The following is a 21,689-nucleotide window of genomic DNA, read 5'->3' as shown; positions in this document are numbered from 1 at the left end:
ATAGGTGTAACTATATGAGAAATCGTTTCATATCAACACTTTAAGACACTATGCACATTAATATTTCATCTTATCATATACTTAACATCATAACATACAAGACATATTCATAACATACCCATACATTCATTTTCATGTACATTGAAACCAAACCTCGAAACAATCCTATCAAGGCACACATGTAAAATGCATAAACAAGGTCCCATACCCTTGTCCATACTAGTATCATCCTAGTTAATGGAATACATAACATACTTCACATACATTTATCTTATATGCATAGTAGTAGACATTTAGTGAATATGGGATCAACCTTTCATTAGACACTATGAACCATTAATACATTATAAGCATGCAGGATGTGTGAGTGTGTTTGTACATTGTTCAACATGATCACATAATGACTATGAGAAACACATTGAGACAGTCACCCTCTTAGGACCATATTATACTTTCAAGAATAGACCACACAACACAATTTAGCATAGGAGGCAAGCTAACTTCATATTACACTTTAAGACTCCTAACATTAGCTATTCACAAATTTACATAGGGGTACATGTGTAGGTGTCATCATTTCTTAATACTTCAATAATGGAAGAACCTACAGATAACCCTAATATAATCATTCACATGCATATGCAGTAGCCATACAACCTAGATCACAACTAAAATAGGAAACTAGGCATGAGGTTTCACATTGGGTGATCATCACCAACACAGATTCATAATATATTTTGCCTTCAAGGACATGATCACATCACATATATAATTAAATTAAATTAAACACCGACACTATAAGTGGACCATACCATGCAATTCCATTCAAGGCTTCATCAACAACAATTATATAGAAAAGTACAGAGGAAGAGTCATTCTTACCAATTAATCAACCTTTGATCATCATTGATCAATACACCTTTTTCATCATCAATACATTATAGGGAAGTAGATAAATATACATTGAATCACTAAAGAAACCATGTACAAGTCGCTATAATATCATATTACAATCTAATACAATACATCACATATATACTAGAAAGTAGAGGGTTATATATCATCAACCAATTTCTCTAGTCTTGTTCATCAATTATATTTTGTCAATAATATATGTTTTGGGCAATATATAAGTATATAGAACATCATATCTAAATCATGCTTCATCCACCCTAGAGCATAGATCACAACATATAGGTTACTCTATCAAGTCTATAGTCTAGAAGGACCTAAATCAATCTTTACCAATTCAATTGCTATATGTTGGATCAATTATACTTAATTATCATCACATTACACATAGGCAGCATCTAAGACCATTCACCATAATCGAGTCACATAACAACCCTCTTAACGTCAAGATCACAAGTTACTACATGATAGACTAGAAGAACATAGATCAATTCATACCAAGAATTCTTTACTTTGATCATACAAGATTTATACCCACAATTCAATCATGATGTTAACCGATGGCAGTAGCTACAAGCATCTTAAAATAATCGAATTCCACTTTTGTACATTTAAAGATCAATGTTACAATGAACACATAGAGATCTAAGCTAGCCTTATTCAAATCTTCATATATTGATTCACATGGATCATTCCTCAACAATTCATCATCATTATACATTCTAGGCAGTAGGCATAAGCATATTAACATAATTAAATATCACAAATCGATATACATAAGATCAAGATCATAAAGCCATACATAGGCTAATCAAGTTTTTGAGAGAGCATGGGTTCATCATGCAATTGGATTGAAAATCACGTCCAAATCAGTACATAATCATCTATTCATTATATAATGCTTTTGAAATCAATTTAAGAAAGTACCCATGACTAGATTGAAGAAGAAGAAATTTGATCATGAAACTTATTTGAAAACTTTGAGGAGGAATTGAGATGAAGGACCACCATACCTTTATTAGATGAAGAATCCACTAATAATTTGGGAAGAACCCATGGGAATCCAATCTACTAGCTGACCTTGATCTTCACCTTCAATGGAGGTTTTTAGAGAAGATATTTTGAGAGAGAGAGGATTGATTTTGAATGGAGGATTAGGTATGGGCTATTCACATTTTTAATCAACCTTATATACCCAAAAATATCTAAATAAACCGCCTAGGGTCACATTGGACGACTCGTTGGCCCATTGACTCGCCGTTTGTGGCTTCCGTCATCTGGATTTGAGGCTTTCCTGTGGACAAGTCTTCTACTGGATAAGTGTCCCTCGATTCCTCCCCATCCACGGGATGGCATTCCACCAACGGGGCATGGTTTGGTTCAGTCAATTGACACTGCCAAGGCAGTGTCTCGACAGCCTTCGGTCCCTTCTTGTTGGCCCTTTTGCGGGGTCCTTGGGAAGTCTGACTGGGATTTTCCAATGTGAATATATACCTTAACATGTTGTGGACCTTCCATGTTTCATAAAAAATGAACACGTAAAACACATCCAAGCATGCATGGCACACTAAAGACACACATGAACGTCTCAAGGGCTAACTTTCGAATGTCTTGGACGTTTGACCTGCAAACCTCATCAAACTCAATAAACTGTATATAAACAACATTTTTAAACATATAAGGACCTAATAAGCGCATGAAATACACATAATCACATAAAAACACATAAGGCCCCTTAGGTGACTAGTCATCAAACGTCTTGGTCGTCCCTTGACGTTTGACTTCCAAATGACTTCAAATCACCCAAGCATACTTTAAAACAATTTATTAAAGTGTTAACAAGATTTTAGAAACATGTGAGTCTCTATACACGCTAACTCGTATTGACCTAGATAATTTTCACCAAGTGATCTTTTCCACCATTGTTTTCTTCTGTATTGTCTTAATTATTTTTCACCAAGTGACCTTTTTCACCAGTATTTTATTTTGTATCATACTAGGGAATTTTCACCATTGCCTATTTCTTTCTTTAGTGTCTTTGCAAATATGAGGAACAATTAGTACCCCATGTAAAACCTAAAATGATTTTCAATCTAAATTGAAAGATAAAAGACTAGATTAGAATTTTTCCCGACCAAAGTTAATTAAGTTCTGCAACTTAAATACATCATCATAAAAGTAAATATTAGATCAAACTCACCCTGCAAAAAATATTAAAAGAAGTGTTATTTACCTTAGATAGATAAGATTAAAATAAAAACAGTAAAAAAAAGATCGAGAAATGAAAATAGCACACAGTATGATAAATTACATAACTTATAATAAAATACAAGAAATGCTAAAAATTTAATGAGATTTTTTTGCAGCATATATCACAAGAAATGAGCATTTTGATTTTTATTTTCTAGCAAATATGTACGAATAATTATCTACATTATACATATTAAGGATTAACTGCAATATATGCTTCGCCTAATTCATATTAAGGGAATTGTTGAGTTTTGATGCATCCTTTAAGAAACATTTTATAGACATAAATTAGAGACTATTCTTCACTATTATCGTTTTAGTTATTTCCAAACTATTCTACAAGAAAATATAAACATTTAATAACTTTATTAAATAAATAATCAATACAAAAATGAATTCTCACCATTTTCGTGGAACTTTGAATAATTAATTTATTTTAAACTATAATAAACAATTCACTTAATATAGACCAAAGAAAACATTTTTCATATATGGAAAAGAAAAGGAAAAACATCGCATGGTTTTTTAGTTATCTTAGTTAAATTTAAAGGGTTGTACTTTGAAAATCACTTTCGGAAAAACTCCCCCTAGGACCTAGTTAAAAACTATATATGTGGACTATAAAGAAGTTTTAAAGGTTATGGAAATAGAAAATGACTGATGCATTCACCCATTTATCATTTGTTATTTTTTTTTACAAAAAATCATTCGATTTTTAGAATTTGTATGGAAGCTTCAACTAAAATCGGAATTGTGTATTTCATGGCCTATTTGGGAATAATGCTCGTAACAAGAATTTCTTCATAACTTGGCGGCTTAAATATGAGACCTCTAATCAAGCGTAAAACAATGATCTTCCTTCATTCTTGTTTATCCACTATTTTTTTTTTATTTTTACCTATCATTTTTCACATATCAAAGAAAAAACAATTATTTTTTAAATGTTTTACTCTTAACATTATTTTATACTAAATATCCATGAATAGAATAGTGTGATAAAATAGTCATGTCAATCAATTTTCTTAATGGAGGCGACAAATTTAAATCTGACAAGTAAAAGTAAATTGACATTGTATTATATGTACCAACTCATAGTAGTAAAATAAAAAAAATTGAAATGCTTACTTGAAACTTCATTAATTCCCTGTAATTTAGGTGTCATATTCAGTATTGACTTAGATTATATTCACCAAGTTATATTTTCCACCAATATTTTCTTTTGTATTGTCTTGGGAATTTTCACCAAGAGATATTTTTCACCATTCTTTTCGTTTGTATTGTCATGTGGAGTTTTTACCTAGTCATAATTTTCACCATTTTCTATTTCTTTATGTTATACCCTAGAAACTAGTGAGCTTAGCTAGAGAGTTCTAGAGCCTTGTGCTAGAGTTTTACAGTTTGATGCGTGGTTTAGAAGTATGAAATGGCTTCACAAACATCACATTGAAGGTTTATGAATAAGGAATACAGGTACTACCCCCAAGGACCACCCAAGGGGTCCTTGAAAAGGACCCCAAAACAGCCCCTAAAGCTACCTAGAAATGGCACCTACGTGGGAATCCATGGGCAGTAGGTGGACTCACGCCATGTGGGAAGGGGTCGTGGATCAAGGCCTGAGTTCACCTGAAACTTCCATCCACAGTCCACCACCTTCAAAGGCGCAGAATGATCCGTAGACCCATCTACGGTCCGTGGGTGGGGATCTAGTGGGTGTGAGAAACTTTATGGTTTTCAGTTTTAAGTAAGGGCTTTGAGGGTTTATCAGTAATTAGTTGGGGGTTAAGTGGAGACACTGGTTATTAAAACCCCTATTTAAGCCTAATATACCCCTTAACTAAGTTCATTAAATCATTTGCTCAACTCTTAAAAAAGAAACCAAGACTGTCTCTCTAGTAAGAAGAAGAAGAACAAGAGAAAGAAGGTGAAGTCGAGGGTTGAAAGGTCTACCTTGGCTACTCAAATTCGTGAACAATATTCACCTATGGTATTTTAGTTGTTTGATATATGGTTTATTCAACCCTTAGATCCCCCTATATTTCCCCCAAATTTGTGAAGAAGAACCCTAATCTAAGCTAGGGTTTCTTCCAATGTGTGGGTTTAGATAGGTATGATTCCAATTGGTTGGATACAACTCAATTATGATTGTTTTTGTATTAGTTCATGATATATTGATGATATTTTGTTTTTCCATGGCTAACTGTAAGTCCAAATTAATGAAATCAAAGTATGTGGGTCTAAGCCTTGTATAGGGAAATTGATGGTTCTTACTTGATCCTCTAGAATTGTTGATTTGCATATCAATTTCTCAAGAGTAAAAGCAATTAGTCATGGATTGAATTATAAGGTAGAATATGTGATGGATCATGATGATAAAAGCTTGAATTTGAACTTTTATAATGAATTATGCCTAGAATCACTTGATAATGAAGAATATGATTAGAATGCCTTAAAATCTAGGCATGTATGTATGATTGTAAGAATGTAAGGCTTTGGGAGTGAAGCTAATATGATGTAATCTTGTTGAGTATTTTTGAAAGTATATTCTCATTTACACACTTAGACATAAATATTCTAGGAGATGTAAAGTTCTCTAACATAGAATGATTGTAGGTTGAAAGACCTAATAACCTAAAATGAACCATTCATGTTAGAGTAGAATAGCTTGAAGTTGAGTCATAGTATTCCTTCACGTGTAGCTTGACTTGGTAAAACAAGACAAATATTGGTTGCTTAAGGATGGAGGATCCATACTCTCCTAAGTTTCGCTTGAAATAAAATTTATAGGACAATTTTATGGTAGCTTGAGTTAGTGTAGTCATGGTAGCCTAGAATTTAGGATACATACTCTCCTACCGGTATCTTAAACTTGCATTTTCAAAAGATTTAATGGTAGCACGTCTTGGTTAGGCCAAACCTATTTCATGGTGCTTAGGATAGAGGACATATACTCTCCTAAGGGTAGCTTAAGATTGAGACATCATACACTCCTAAGAGTAGCTTACATTAGCATCATAGTGTGCTTGTGAGAGTAGCATGACTTAGTTTGACTAAGACTATTTCATGGTAGCATGGAATTGAAAAATTGTTCTCTCTTAAGGATAGCTTACACTAGCATCATCTTATTTTTGCATGTTAGTTAGTATGGAACATTTTACCCTTTCTTCTATAGCTTTGACTGGCATGATAATATGTCTCCCATGGTAGTTAGTTTAACATAATGTAGTTATGTTATTAAGATGATTATCTTGTTCTAGCCTATTATGGTGTTATTCCTTAGTATCCTTGAATTGATAAATAGAACTCATTCATATGTATTGACTTGCCCTGTACTAAGTAGAGAATTACCTAAATTGAATAATGGAAAATAGTATAGTGGGACTAGCCCCCGACTAGTATGTATGGTAGCCTACACTGATACTTAGTATGGATTGTAGAATGAGATGACATTCACGCATTCCACAAGTATAACTTGAAGCTACTTATGAAGTGTTCTATTATATGATGTATGATTAGCTTGGAGTGTTTCTATTGTTTCCTTCCATGATATGTTGACCTAAGGTGATTGTTCCCTTGTCTGTATAAAGTAAGATAAGAACTAGATCAATGTATGGTAAGTATAGAACAAGGTTACCCAAGCTCATGCATAGTGTGATTGGTATTATGGGAATACCTTCATACATTGCACAAGTGTATCGTGAGGTTACGGAATAGTATAGTTTCCTTATAATATGAAAGCCTAAGACTTTACTATGTATATAGACTATAATTAAGATTGACAAAAATATATACTTATCTTGGACAATATTATGTTATTTCATTTATGCATTATACAAGTATGCTATGGGGTTAGTTAAGAATCTTTCACTTATGATAGAAAATACTAAGTGTGTAGTATTGCTTATATGATGGTTATGTTTGATATGTTACTTATAATTATGATATTGTCTCTTATGCTAATGTTTTATCTTTCATGAAGTATATTTTATGCTTATGTTTTATGTATTATGATGACTAACCATTATGATTTTATGCTCTTGTTATGTTGTGCTAGCTAACATATTTAGTACATTTTTTCAGGGTTTGGAGACTTGAGTTCTATTCTTGGAATATAGGTTTCTAAGAGTTGAATACTTGGGTGAGTCCTCACATCTTCAAGGACAAAACCCACTATTTCTGTTTATGTCTTTTATTTTCATGTTGAGACTATTTTATGGATTGTGTCCCAAAAGTTTTATTCTAAATTTGTATTAGATGGTTTGGGACAAAAGTGTAGTAAGACATCCAATTGCATTTTATGAAAAAACATCGATGGTAAAGAAAAGTTTTAAAATTTTTGTACTTTTCTATTATTTTATGTTATGATATGCTAAGGGCTTGTATGAGACTCCTTCCATGTCAAGTACGCCTTGTTACATCTAGGGTGTATCGCTGGGTCGTGCCAAACTTTGTATCAAATAACAAGGTTTTAGAATGGTTCTAGGATTGATTCAAACCACGTCTAGTAGAGTCTTGTTCATAAGTATGAAGTGCACCACATTTATGAATAGGAATCTATTGGATGTTAGGAAGTCTGATTTCTTCCTTCTTTAAGTCATGCTTTAGAGTTTTGTTCTAGTAGGTCTTTCTCCTAACCTTTTCCCTATTGTTTTTTAGGATATGGTTAATGCCACTGCTAATGCCATGAGAGAAAACGAATGAAATATGGAGTAAGAGGTTCTTCTCCAAGTTCAACCCCAACTTTCACCCCAAGCTCCTCCTCAAGGTCCAAATGATCCTCTAGAAAGAATGTCACTCTTGTAGAATTTAAAGCTTCTATGCGACGGTGCAACTCAATAGATCGATTGTAGCTCCGACAAATCCAATAAGAGGGATGGATAATTCTAGAGTGAGAGAGTTTTTAAGAATTAACCTTCTGGAATTCGATGGATCAAAGGTGGAAGAGGATCCCAATGGGTTTATAGAGAAGGTTTATAAAGTAATTGCTATAATGGGGGTGACTTCAGTAGAAAAAGCGGAGCTAGATGCTTACCAATTGAAATATGTTTCTTACATATTGTATGAACAATGAAAAGATGGTAGGTCGATAGAAGCGGGTCCTATAGATTGGGAGATGCTTAAGAAAGAATTTCTAGATAGTTCTTTCCCCGGGAGTTGATGGAAGCTAAAGTGTAAGAGTTCATTAACCTTAAGCAAGGTAGTATGAGTTTTAAAGAGTACTTCTTGAAATTCACTCTATTGTCTAAGTATGATCCATCTATGGTAGTAATTTCGGGGGATTTGAGTAGGTATTTGATGAGTGTGTCCAAAGTGATAGAAAAAGAATGGCTTACATCAATGCTTCATGATGATATGGAAATCTCACGTCTTATGGTGTATGCTTAACAAATGGAGGAAGATAAGTTTGATTAGGAAAATCTAGAGAGAAAAAGAGGTTTAGGTTGGATAATGATAAGTCTTTTCATGATAGGTCTGATGGACATGGTCATTCTAGGAATCAACAAAAGTTTTTCGTACAAGGATTTTCTAATTCTCCTAAGTATAAGGATGAGAGGGTGTCTACCCCTAGGCCACAAGGGATAAGTAATATGTCCCTATGGCCCCCTTGTGATAGGTGTGGTAAGATATATGAGGGTAGGTGTTTCACTGATAGAGAGGGTTTCTTAAGTTGTGGTGAGAATAGCCGCATGACAAAATATTGACCAAAGTCTAAGGTTACAAGAAGAGAGGGTACGCAAGTTGCCTCTAGTAGCAGGGAGGTGGACCCTCAAAATTATAATAGGTTTATGCTCTCAAATCTAGAGTAGATCAAGAGTGATCTCCTCATGTTCCTTTTGATCAATATCTATTTTATAATATAGTAATTTCCAAATTTCTTGTCTTTTGTGACTTGTTATGTTTGACTTTGAAGTTGTTTTTAATATGAACGAGACTTAGAAGAGTTTGTGTAGGCTTACTAGCGAGAGATGGTGTGCCTATCTACCAAGGTTATTATGTGTTTATCGGTTTCCATGATTTCCTTATATGCATGTTCATGAATTTTAGGTCTTAATAGAAATGACTTATGTGCATTCTTTTCCTCATGTTGTAGTGCATTGAATATGAGTTTCATTTAGACTTTGTGAGATGAACTAATGAGCATGCCATAGTTTGGAGTGGAAAGACTCCTCCTTGAATAAAATAATTTTTGAGAGTAAAATTGCATTTAGGATCCAAGAGTGTATGATTATGTACCATTCCGGAATATTTCTGAGTTAAGACTCAAACTGTTCTTCGTAGTGAGCGAGGTTTCATCAAAGAATAAAAAATTTCTTAAGTATTAAGATCGGGTGACTAGATGTGGCACCTTGAGTACCAAGAAGAACTTAATTGGAAAGAGCGTTTTGCATGTTATAATTAAGTATGAGTTTTAGGTCAACTTCAAACGATCATAACTCTCACCACACAATGAGTAAGGGGTAACTTGGTGTTTTCCTTATACAATCACATTTAATTCATTTTTAGTAAGGTTTTAACGGTATAATCATGTTAAGTTATGTTTTATAATCCTAATATATGACTAGGGTATTAATTGAGAGTTCAAGAAGAGAAAAGTGGAGAAAGGAGGAAATGATCAATGTGTTTGTTCAAGAAATTCAAGATTTCGCAAAGAACCTAGTTTTATTAGGTATGTGTGATCACATAGCGTTGGGTTAGTTCACTATGCACCAACAATTAGCGAATTTAAATTTTGAAAGTTATGAAATTGAGTATTTAAAGAACATTTTTAAAAGTTTTATTGAGTTCTTGATAGTCATGTTGTTGAAGTTTCTTAATGGTTTGATTCATTTTTTCTGGTGTAATTTAGGGTTGAATCTATTGTATATTAATATTACTAATGATCCTAAGTGTTTGAGGAAATAATTTTCGATGTTTAGAGGATTTATAGATGAAAAATGAAAGAGAAAAGTAGGAGAACGCCTAGGGAGGGCTCTGGTGCATTGGGCCTCTCAGAGCCTCAAAAGAGGCTCTCTGAAGTTTGGCCTCTAGGGAGTCGTGCCAGCTAGAGCGACCCACCCATCTCTCTGAAGTTTGAGGATTGGCGCCCCACGCCTCTCAAAGCGCCAGGGACGCTAATTCTCCCAATTATTCCACCATCTTTCCGTACTAGTTCCTTAGTGATGTACCAATGTTTCTTAGTAGATTAAAATACTCTAAGATACATCTAAACATCATGAAATCATCAAAAAACACGAGATCATAAACCTTGAATCCACAATCCAATTCAAGGAAAGTTAAATCAAAGTTAAAGAAGTTGAGAGTCAAGTCTAAATGTTCAGAATCAAGTCAAATCAAAGTTTTTAAAAGTTCATGAGTCTTTAGCAATGTTTCAACCTTGTTTTTAAGACTCAATTTTCAAGTTAAGTAAAGAGTAAAGAGTTGAGTTCATTTTCAAAAATCTACAGGGAAAGTTCCCAGGAATTTATAGATATTTTCACATTTGAGATAAGAGGAAATGGAGATTTTCAAAAGAGTTTTGAGATAAAAAAAGGAAACATAGATTTCAAGGGAGCTTTTTAAGCTAATTGTTGAGTAATTATATCAACCCAATGAAAGAAGTTTTTTAATAACATATGAGCTAAGTATATTTATTTGAGTATTATTTAACATCTATATGGGGATGCGAGTTCATAATAACTCAGTTATCCATAAACCATGTAGCCATCATTGGTATTAAAGGATCATACTTTCTAGATGATCACTTAAGTTATGATACTGGATCCACTAAGTTAAGTATTTTTATGCAACGAGAAAGTATATGAAAGTTTTGGCAGCGTGGACAATACGTTGTATCACCACTTAGGCTTATAATGGTGGTTGTCCGTTAGAAAATCTCCCACAGAAACTATGTTATTTCATTCTGTAAGTAAAGTTGAGTTTGTTATTACATTTTATTTAATGAACTATTTTTCCACTATTTTACAAGCTTTATATATATTGCATGTTTCTTATTGCTTTATAATGAGTTAAGTTATTCATTAGGTTGAGAAGATCCAAGGTAAGTGTTACTCTCATATTCCTTTCAAGCTTAAGTTGTATTTAGCATTGAAACTCACATACTCGTAAATTTAATATACTAATGCTAGTTGTGCTGCATTGTCTTATGATGAAGACGGAGGTAATTAGGATTAGTATATGGTGTAGAATTGATCCAATGAACAGCTCAGAGTCAATTGGTGAGCCACCTTAAAATGCGGAGGATATCTTTTATCGCTTGATTTTTATTTTTTGGTTGTTAGGATGATTAGGGGTCCTATCCCATCATTACTCTTTGTTTAGAGGCTTCATACATAGATTGCATAGTCCTTAAATCTTATTCATTTTAGTTGTAAACGTGTAAGACATGAGTTTCCACTTTGGCTAAGTATTACTTTGAGTTATCTCTTGTGTTTAAGTCTTCGGTGAGTAAGTAAGTCAGTCCAAGGGTCCACTCGAGGCTAGCAATGGTCTTTGAGTGTCATCCACGCCCAGAGTATAGGATTATGGCGTTGCAACCTTGGTATCAAAGCACATAGTTCAAGTGTCCTAGGGTGTCTATGAAGTCATGTCGATAGAATCTTATTTATGGTTGTGAGGGCCCCCATTCTATAAATGAGGGACTACAGACATTTAAGAAAAGTTTGCCTTCTTTCATACTCTTAATCGTGCAATAGACGCATGTGATAGAGATTTATTCATACTTGTGCGTTTCTCAAATTCATTTGACTACACATCATACTAGAGGTGGTTGAAAAGTAAAGTGTAAAAATCCATATGGATGATTTGTCCTTAGAAAGAGTCTTGAGAAAGTAATGAGACTCCATAGGGTATTAAGAGAAGTCCAAGAATAATTTAAGCGTTCAATTTCAGAGTAAAGCACCCATTTTCACATGAATCATGCGTTTGAGGTAAAAAAAAGTTCTACTCTCTTCTCTAACTGTTGTTTCAGCTAAGATCCTTAAGAGAAAGTATGTTTAGAGATTGGGTAATATATTCACCCCAAAAGGTAGCATTAGATATGAGATTATGAGAAGTAGTAGTGAAAGAGCACATAGATAGGGAAAAGTATGTAGAGGTTTAGTTATATAAGTAAGGGATATAGTGTTTTGGAAAACTATTAGTATAATCATGCACCTATAAAGTTTTGATAAGGAATTTTCCCTTATTGATATACTAAGAAGTGATGAGTTGTGAATAAGTAAGGATCGGGGTGGAGTAAGAGTTACAAGTCAAGATGAGCCAAATTATGTTAGGAATGACCAAGTGTTAGTGGTCAATAAAAGAGCAAGAGTATTCATGAGGTGATATATCTAAGCTAGGATTATGATATTTAAGGAAAACCTCGTAATATTCAAAGTGCTATAGAACTAATTAGGCATTAATCTATATTGAATGAGAGAATAGTAATCAAGTTGTGAAGGGTAATGTCATAGTAAATTGTAAATATTAAGAGGCGAGTATTGACTACTTATAATAAGGTCCTAGTGGACAAGTGTTTTGAAATTTCCATAGTAGCATTGAGGTATTGCATAGTAGGCGATCAATCATATTGATATTCGGGTTTAGTAATAAATATTAAGCTTGAATTTGAGATGAATTTCATGATCAAAAGAATGACAACATGAAGGTGATGATGGTAGTCTTGAGATTTTATCAAGAAGACTTGACATAGAGTAGGTGTGGAATCGAGGTGATTAACTGCAATAGATATGAGTACAAGTGAGAGACATAACAATTAGATAATGGCAGTGAAGTTTGTCTAAGTCACAAGAGTAACAAGAGCATTATGAGGTGTACCAAGATTGGATGCTACCAGATGAGGTTCCAATTAAGTTATAATTTCCCATGTGTTCCTAGATAGTATAAATGAGTTGTTAATGTGGAATATATCCACATATTTCAAGTGCTAGCTTTAGACCTTACAGGGAGATAATAAGATGAGAAAGCAAGTCAAGTGTTGAGAATAAGATAGAAATGAGTTCCAAAGTGATTGGGAGGATAAGGTTTTACTATGTGAAATAGTTAAATGATAGACCTTAGTTGGATCCGAAAGGAGTTGGTTAGTAGGATTCCACAGAGTTATTAAAGTACTAAGCTTGAATGTGGTGGTAAGGAGTAATAGTGTTGGGATGAGATTCCCTATAGAAGGTATATAATCCACACTTAAGAATGTAACCCTATTTTATACCCAGTCCAGTCGTCATTTGAGGACAAATAATCCCAATGGGGAGATAATGTAACAACCCGGAAATTTTTTAAGCTATGAACCATTCTTTGTAGTGCGTTAGAAATAACAAGGAATTAAAAATTTCTTAAGTATTAAGGTCTGGTGACCAGATGTAGTACCTTGAGTACACAAAAGAACTTAATTGGAAAGAGTGAAATATGAAATTTTGTGAGTTATGCTTAAATATTAGTTTTAGGTCAACTTCAAACGATCATAATTCTCAGCACAAAAAGAGTTAGGTGTGACAAAATATACCTTAGAAAATATGTTTTAATTGTCTTTCAAACACCACCGAGTTTTATAAGTTTCGAGTTCGAATAAGTGAGATATGACCTTTTGAAGTTAGGATGTCCAATTAAGGAAAGTTTAAAAAAAATAGTAAGTGGTGTTCTCTTCTTCCTAATTAGATTTGATTCGTTTTCGTTAAGGTTTTAAGGGTATAATCCTATTAGGTTCAGTTTTATAATCCTAATCTATTCCTAGGGTCTTGGTTGAGAGTTCAAGAAGAGAAAAGAGGAGAAAGGAGAAAAGGATCAAAACATTCATTCAATAAATTCAAGATTTCACCGAGAACCTAGTTCTTTGAGGTATGCGAGATCATATAGTGTTGGGTCAGTTCACCCACACGCCAACCATGTTCCAATTGAGCAAATTTGAGTTTTGAATGTTATGAAATTGAGTTGTTGAAGAACATTGTTGAAAGTTTCATTGAGTTCTTGATGGTTGTATTGTTGAAGTTTCTTGATGGTTTGATTCAAATTTTCGGGTGTAACTTTGGGTTGAATCTATTGTATATTAATAGTCTTAATGATCGTAAGTGTTTGGGGAGAACCATGGAAGTTTGGAGGGTTTAGAGATGAAAAGTGAAGTACAAAAGTCGAAGAACACCTGGGGAGGGCCCTTGCATGTCGCGCCTCTTAGAGCCCCAAAAGAGGTTCTGTAAAGTTTCGCCTTTTGGCGCCACTTCAGCCAGCGCTCACCCATCTCTCTGATGTTTGAGGGCTGGCGCCCCATAGAGCGCCAGGGACACCAGTTCTCCCAATTCCCCCTCCCCCAATCTTTCTGTATTATTTTCTTAGTGATGTACCTATGTTTCTTAGTAAATTCCAACACTCTAAGGTACATCTAAACATCATGAAATCATCCATCAACATTAGATCATGAACCTTGAATTCCATAATTTAATTCAAGGAAAGTTAATATCAAACTCAAAAAAGTTAAGAGTCAAGTCTAAAAGTTAAGAAGCAAGTCAAAGCAAAATTCTTAAACATTTTCAAGAGTCTTTAGCAATGTTTAACCTTGTTTTTAAGAATCATGTTTCAAGTTAAGTAAAGAGTAAAAATTTGAGTTCATTCTCCAAAAGTTATAGTGAATTAAGAATTTCTAAAGAATTTATAAATCTTTACACATTTAAGATAAGAGGAAACTGAGATTTTGGAAAGAGTTTTGAGCAAGAAAAGGGAACATTTATTCATTAGAGATATTTTTAAGCTATGTGTTGAGTAACTATCTCAACCCAAAGAAAGAAGTTGTTTTAATAACAGAGGAGCTAAGTATATTTTTTGGAGTAGTTTTGAGCACCGAAATAAGGATGCTAGTTCATAATAACTCATCTCCATAAATCATGTAGTCATCATGTGTATTAAAGGATCATACTTTTTAGATGATCACTTAATTTAAGCTAATGGATCCATTAATTTAAATAGTTCTATGCGACGGAAAAGTACGAGACTGTTTTGGCAGCGTGGGCAAGACATTGTATCACCACTTAGGCTCATAGTGGTGTTGTATGTTAGAGAATCTCCCACAGAAATAGTTACTTCATTATATAAGTAAAGTTGATTTTTTTTTTGCATTTTCTTTAATGAACTAAGTTTTTCCACTATTTTACAAGCTTTTATATATATATATATATATATATATATATATATATATATTGCATGTGTCTTATCTCTTTATATTGAGTTAAGTTATTCATTGAGTAAAGAAGAGCCAAGGTAAGCGTTCTCTCATATGCCTATCAAGCTTAAGTTGCATTTAGCTTTCTAACTCGCATACTTGTACATTCAATATACAAATGTGAGTTGACTTGCATCGTCTTATGATGCAGAAACATGTAACTAGGATCGACATCTAGTGTACCGTTGATCCAGTGAGCATCTCATAGTTAGTTGGTGAGCCTCCTTACATTGTGGAGGACATATTCTATCACTTGGTTTTTATTTTTAAGTTGTTAGGTTGATTGGGGGTCATGTACCAACATCCCTCATTGATCTAAGTCGTAATAGACAGTTAGCGTAGTCGTTTAGTCTTATTCATTTCAGTTGTAAACGTTTAAGACATGAGTTTCCACTATGGATAAGTCTTACTTTTAAGTTATTTAATGAGTTATATCTTTTGTTGAAGTGTTGACTAAGTAAGTCATACCAAGGGTTCACTCGAGGCCAACAATTTTCTTTGAGTACCTTCCACTCCCATGATGTTGGCTCAGGCGTGACAATTGAGCATATTTTAGCTAGGATAAGATACATGTGCAACACACGTGTATAGAAACTAGTATAAATATAAAAAATGAAATAGATAAAAGCAAATACAAGTGTTTTTCAAATTTCTAATACAAGTTTATGGACCAATATATTTTCAAATAAAGCCAAAGAAAAAAACTCGCGACCATAGAACTCATTGATATCATGTAAATCAATTTAAAAGAATAATAAAGATCTACTCTCATCTTCATTAAGTACTTACTTTCTTTAATTTTCAAATATAACATGATTGTAAATGTTTCACAAATTAGCTCTATACTTTTACATAACTCACCTAAATAGGATACGTTCGGACCATTGTTAAATTCAAATAGATTTTTTTTCTAAAATTATATAACGCACATTAGACTGGTAACACAGAATCAATTTTCCACTTTTAAGAATTATTAACCCTGCTCAAACTAGCTTCATAAAAGGGAGAAGATCATTATTTATGAAGGTCAAAAGCTATTTCAAAAATTGGAAGGTAAAAAAGTAAAAAACTTATAGTGTTATACCAAACATTTATTCTCTTCATCTAATTTAATGGTTTCCACACTCTTTTCTCTCCCCAATTCCATCTCCCTAAATGCTTTTACGCTCCTCCATTGTTATTTCTACTTTTGAAAAAAAATACATTGTATGATTACAGGGACAACTCAAGCGATTACAGGGACAACTCAAGCACATTAGTTATTCTTAATAGTCTATTCTTCAAATTCGTCAAGATGAAAAATTATTATTTACATATTAATAATTAATTTTTCTACTAATAAATTCTTTTTAATTGATAATACAGTTAAGACCTCGCGAAGAATTTCCTTCTTATGATGACTTAATGCTTCTCATGTTTAGCGCTGAATAACGATCTATTATCAATCATACGAATCATCGAATAAGCGGTCAATAGCATTATAATAACCCCAAAAATAAGGTCGAAGTCGGATCCCACAAGGAATAATTTGTCACTGACTGAAGAGATAAAAAATTATAAAATATGAATTTGTATCTAAATGAAAAATAAATAATTATAATATGAATATGATTTTAGTAATAATCACGGATAGGGGCATACATAATTATAATATGAAGATGATTTTAGTAATAATCACGGATAGGGAAAAAAATCTTTTCAAGCAAGGAATTTAGGGGAATTATGAAATGGGAAGATTATTGACGTCAACATGATCGATTTCACTTTAATGTCATGCAAACTCACTCATGGGTAAAATCATATATGCATTGGAACCGCAATGATTCACCTACTTCTCCAAACATAAGCAAATATGTCTTACTTAATTCTCCTGAACCTAGTTAAGTAGCAATCATGATTAGTCCAATTATATGCATTGCATGGGTTCACTATCTCTAGGTATCATCCAATGTATAGGTGTTACACCTCAAATTATGCAACAATCAACAATTACCAACCTCAATTGACTCTCCCGAGCTCAATAGACTAATGGGAAAATCCAAGGAGTAATCTAATCTATTATGAAAGAAACTAAAATGAAATTTATTATATATTCAAATGCACATTTCATAAATGAGAACGATTCAGTTTATTACAAAAGTTAAAAGAAATCAATAAACATAAACAAAACTCAAATTATTCAATCATCAATCACAGGAACAATTCAAGCGATTCAGAACAAGAAAATGAAAAAAGAGTGCAAATTATTACCCTTGACTCTTGAGTATTCAATATTAAACCAAAAAGGTGAATTGTGAGGAAACTTGTTATCCAAGACTAGAACCCAATGCTAAGAACTCTCAAAATCTTTGTACAATTAATAATAGTCTTCACATTTATGATTGTTGGTGTAATATACCACAAATACAATAAATTATAGTTGAAATAAATTGAACAGAAATAACTAAATAAATCTTTAGGCTAATGCACAGATATCTCGCTATCTTTTAGGAGATTCAATCTTACTGCTGCATAATCTACACCAATCCCACAGTAATACTCTTGACTTTTCCCCTCCAGGATACAACAGCCTAACAAGGTCATGCTACTCAAGCAACTCCAGATAATTAGTTGAAGAGTCCAAAGATACACATAAGAACACATACCTTCAACATATAAATACTCTCCTGTATATAGTGAATATAGTAGAAGACTTAGAATTATTTTCTATGTCTCAACTCTCTCTTTCACTACTACACACTACAATATTATTTCACACTTCTTATGTTTTTGAGATATTTTACAAAGGAAGAAACACAACTATTTATATGTGAAGAAGTCTTCCATATAATCAATAGGTAGAATGAGAGGTAGTAAAGTGAGTGGATAAATGTGGTAGATGTTACATGAGTTACAAGAAACTAATGGCCATATGAGTAAAAAGAAACTAAAGACCATGAGATTTGCAAGAACTAATGGTTATGTAGGTTACAAGTGTTGGAGTCAATAAGAAGGAAAACTTTTAAGAAGAAACAGAGAATTGTACGCTGAAGTCTTTTCTATGTTTCTGTATATGAAATCAGAGGAAACTAGAGCTTTTTATAGACTTGAAAATAACAAACTACTAAGCCACTTAGTGACCACTACTTCCATTAACTAATCAAGTAATTATTAACCGAAACACAACTAGAAAGTGCTGCACCATGACCAACATATTTTCTAACAACTAGCCCTAAAATATACGACACTACTAAAAAACTTAATTGACCAGGTCATACTTTGAATCAATCTTCAATATTTCCCCTTGACTCAAAGTTACAGACACCAAGCAAAGACCTTAAATAGATAAACTTGTCTTCTACCATCGACTTTGTCAATATTATCTGCCAACTACTTATGAATGATGCAATGCTTCGATACAATCTCCTCCTTTCCAATAAAATCACGAATGAAATGGAAGCGAACATCAACGTGCTTCGCTCTACATTGAAAATTTGGATTCTTTGTCATGGAGATTGATTCTTTGTTTTTCGCAGTGTATCTCTGTTTCACTTTCTTACTTATGCTGAAGTTATGCTAACATCCTTATTAGCCAGATAGCTTGGCAAGCGAATGAAGTAGCTGCAATATACGCAGCTTCAAACATGGATAAGGTTGTTCTAGCAGGCTTATTTCAGTAACAATTTATTACTCCTGAACTAAGAGTACAAATATGTGCTCAAATGCTTCGTCTATCATCCAATGAACCAACATAGTAACTATCAGTGAGCTCACATATTATGAAGTTAAAAACTTGTGAATGCCAAATCCCATAGTCCATACATTCAATGATATAACACACTATTCTTTTTGCTGCTCCAAAATGAACCTTTGAAGGTTGTTGCATCACCATGGATATAGCACCAACAAAATGTAACAACCCGTACCCTAGATAGACCAAAATTAAGATTTTTCAGAAGTGGAGGTGCCATCTACGAAGGCCACATACAGACCATAGTGAGGACCACAGTCCATCGATCTTGGTCCACAAAGAACGTCCAGGACCTACGGACCGTAGGTAGGATCACAGTTTGTGGACCAGGTCCATCGATCTTGGTCCATAGAAAACTCAAAGATCCCAAACGACAGCTAGGACCTACGGACCGTAGGGGGGACCACGGTCCGTGGACCAGGTCCATCGATCATTGTTCATATTCTCTGAACCAAATGATGAAGGAATATGGTGGACCATAGGTGGGACCACGGTTTGTGGACCTGGTCCATTCATCATGGTCAATAAGCCCACTTTCTAAACAAAACGACGAAGAAACAAGATAGACCGTAGTGAGGACCAATGTCAGTGGACATGGTCTATCGATTTTGTCCACAGACGATGGCGAGGACCTATGGACCATAGGTAAAACCACAGTCTTTGGACCAGGTCTGACGGTCACTCCGACAGTAGTTAATTTAGGGGTCTTTTGGTCTTTTCAAACTTAGTTTAAACCCTAAGATATGTTATTTTGATCCTAAACCATCATATTTTAGTCAATTTAAGCGTAGAAACATAACTAAAACTTATATAAGTCATATCATCAATAAAAAAAAATAGAAAATTAGAAGCAAGAAAGGAAATAAAGGTCAAGAACCCTAGTTCGAGAACACAACAAGATTCCAGCAGTTCATGCCCCAAAATCTAAATATTTCTCTGTGGAATTCATTACCAGGTATGTGGGATTTCACTAGTTGGTTCCTTTAAGCCATTGGGTCCCTAGTTTTTCAGTCAGATTCTTGATTCCCATATCATGATTAAACCTAGAGTTTCTAGAACTTCAACAGAACTTGATGAATTAATTAGTTATATGTTCCAAATAAGCTTACCATGTTATTAGTCAGATTGTTGCATGAATTTTACAACCCTAGCCATGTATTTCTTAAGTTCTTTAATTACACAAGCTAGTTTAGATATTTCAGTTACTTCAGAGATACATCCCTCAGTTATAAATTCATAACTACCAGATTAATTTTTGCATGTTCAATTTTTAGGTATCTAGCATTTACAGAAACTTAGTCATAATCAGTTAAATTACATAATTCATTGGCAGTAGCATTAATACCGAGTTGGATTAGGGTTCAGCGTAGCCAATAGTCCCAGAACTACTAGCCAAGTAGGTTGTAAGTCCCTTTGTGGGTATCATCTTAGTGATCATGCCAGCATGCCTTTATACCTCTAGCAGAGTATATTTGGTCCTCTTGATGTGGCATATACACCGGACTCCATATTTAGCTCATGTGGTTTTATTATCGGTTATTAGTAGCTCCCACAGTTCATTCAGATTATCTTGCATTGACCATTTATCAGTTTTAATTATGTTTTATTTCAACTCTACTCTATCCTACATGCTTACTACCTTCAAGTACTAACGCATACGTGCTCTAAACCTTCTCATGATGTAGGTTTAGCTTTTCATCATCCAGATCGCGCCTATATCCATTTTCTATCTCCAGTTAAGCAGATTCAGTGGTGAGTCCTCATTCTTCGAGGACAATAGTCATGAGTTTCATTTCAGTCTTCTAGTCATTAGTTTAAGTTTTTGCTAGACTTAGGTGAGGCTTGTCCCAGTATTTCTAGTCTAGTTTAGAGGCTATTTTAAGACATAGTTAGTTTCATCTTATATTGAGTGAATATTTCCTTTGTATTAAAATAAAAAGTTTTCATATATATATATATATATATATATATATATATAAGATTTAGCATAGTGGTATTTCCCCATATTTATATATAAAGTATGCTTTAGCTTCGGCAACAATTTAAATTCGTTTGTATGCTTATGATCATGCCAACAGGGTTAGCTTGAGATCACTTGTGGTCCTAGGTTCCGCGTCTGCTTTTTGAAGGTAGATCGGGGCGTGACAGAACTTTGTATTAAAGCATTAGGTTTAAGAGTCCTAGGATGTCTGACAAGTCGCACTAAGTAGAGTCCCTTTAATGGGTGTGAAGTGCACCATATCTAACGACAGGGAGACTATGAAGTGTTGCAGGAAAACTTTACTTTGTTGTTACTCTTACCATGCGTAAGGTATGATCTTATTCCATTCTAACTTGACGTTCTACACTTTTGATCATGCCTTTTTGTAGAGCTAACACTAGGAATGTGAATGCTAAGAATGTAAACAGAGCTCATCCAGTCCCAGATTAAGAAGTCTCCAATGTTGAGTTCAGGACTGCCATACAAATGTTAGCTTAGAGTATGACTAAGCATAACAATCGGGTTCATGATCATGTAAATGAAAATGGTGGATCAGTAGAATTAAGGGTCTGTGACTTGTTAGGATGAATCCGCTAGAGTTCTTAAGATCACAA

This window comes from Solanum lycopersicum, chromosome 11 (assembly GCF_036512215.1).
Source record: "Solanum lycopersicum chromosome 11, SLM_r2.1".
Classification (NCBI taxonomy): Eukaryota; Viridiplantae; Streptophyta; class Magnoliopsida; order Solanales; family Solanaceae; genus Solanum; species Solanum lycopersicum.
The sequence above is the reverse complement of the archived record's forward strand: the minus strand, read 5'-3'. Positions refer to the sequence as shown.